General features: G+C 42.4%; 1 long non-coding RNA gene across 1 annotated transcript; it reads right to left on the reverse strand.

The window, feature by feature from the left end:
• Positions 1–234: 234 nt before the first annotated feature.
• On the reverse strand, positions 235–1,180 carry LOC5578423. The gene is made up of 2 exons (XR_002503192.1): positions 1,042–1,180; positions 235–859 (listed from the first exon to the last, which is right to left on the reverse strand). It is a non-coding gene; the product is annotated as an uncharacterized LOC5578423 (long non-coding RNA).
• Between the last annotated feature and the right edge of the window lie 202 nt (positions 1,181–1,382).

A 1,382-nucleotide genomic window follows, 5' to 3' on the forward strand; every position in this document is an offset into this window, starting at 1 on the left:
AACGAAGCCAACATCAACAAGAAGGGAGGTAAAGTAATCGTAAAGCCGGAAATTGCAACTAAAGCAACAAAATGTGTGCTGCTGGGGAAGATCCGTCCCATTAACTGTGCGAAATGAATGCCGCCGGCGCAGATTTTCTGGATGATTTAGAATTCAATGTTGATTGTTCTGCAGATACAGTCACCGACAAAATAAAGTGCCTGCTTTTCACACGTGAATAAAACCAAATGTAAGTACTTGGGACAATAGCTTTAATGCAGTTTCACATAGTTTAAAAAACAGAACAGCGAACAAAATATGGACAAGCCTTAATTGTCTAATAATACATTCGTTTCTAAAACTAGCGCATGCCTTACCATCTATTCCCTAAATATTTAAATAAAACAAAAGCAAGGTGTTGCATTTTTTTATTGATCAAGCCCTCGTTCGCCAGAAACCGTTTCCGATTGTGTGCAGCTGTGTATTAAAAATAACGTCGTTAAATAGTCATCTGCATTAAGTTCCGGAAGTTCCATTCATCAAGTCTCGAGTGAGACTTGATTCGTTGGGTGATGGCTCTCAAGTTTCCGTGCTCTGCCATATTCTTTTCCGCTGCTCCTTCATTCAGTTCATTATCCACCATACTTTTCTCGAGAAAAAATATGTATTTCATCCTGCTGTCTGTTCGTTCGTCCTTCCGTCTGTCTTTCTATCCACATCACCATCAGTTTTCAGCTCAAGCCAAAAGGACATCGTGAAGAATGCAGTGCCGTTCGTGATTACCGTGCCAGCCTTGGAATTCACGGCGCAGGTCGGCAATTCGGAGGGCTCGTCGACGTACCAAATCGGCCCAACGGCCCACTTCGCTGTCGGTGTCACGCTGAAATCAAAATTAAAGCTCCGTCAGATTTGAAACATGGCAAAAATGAGAAATTGAAAATCCGTTTTGCATGGTTCACGAATAACCATGCGTCCCCTTTTATGAAGCTTGAAGGATTAATGTCGGTCGTATTCTCTCTCTTTCGTCGCCTCTCATCTTCCATGCAAACCCCCTATTGTTACCTGTTGCACGCTCTTTTGGTACATGATTGTCTGATTGGCGTTTTCCTCTCGGTCGATTTCCCGCTCTCGCATCAGTTGCTCGATGTGATTCTGTTTCTCCCGGAGGACGTCCTGTGGAAAATCAGAGAAATGGAATTAATAATTTAATGCCAATCATACTGGATATCGCGATGCATGGTAGAAAATATGATGGGGAATCAATTCCGCGAATCAGTATGATTAATGTCAAGAACTGGCAGATGGGGATTTTTTTTTATTATCGGACAATTTGGGCCGAAGGTTCTCCGATTTGCATGAAATTTTCACCAGAGGTAGAGCTCGTGGATACATGACCAAAAGTG

Source organism: Aedes aegypti, unplaced genomic scaffold (assembly GCF_002204515.2).
Source record: "Aedes aegypti strain LVP_AGWG unplaced genomic scaffold, AaegL5.0 Primary Assembly AGWG_AaegL5_hic_scaff_820_PBJ_arrow, whole genome shotgun sequence".
Taxonomy (NCBI): Eukaryota; Metazoa; Arthropoda; class Insecta; order Diptera; family Culicidae; genus Aedes; species Aedes aegypti.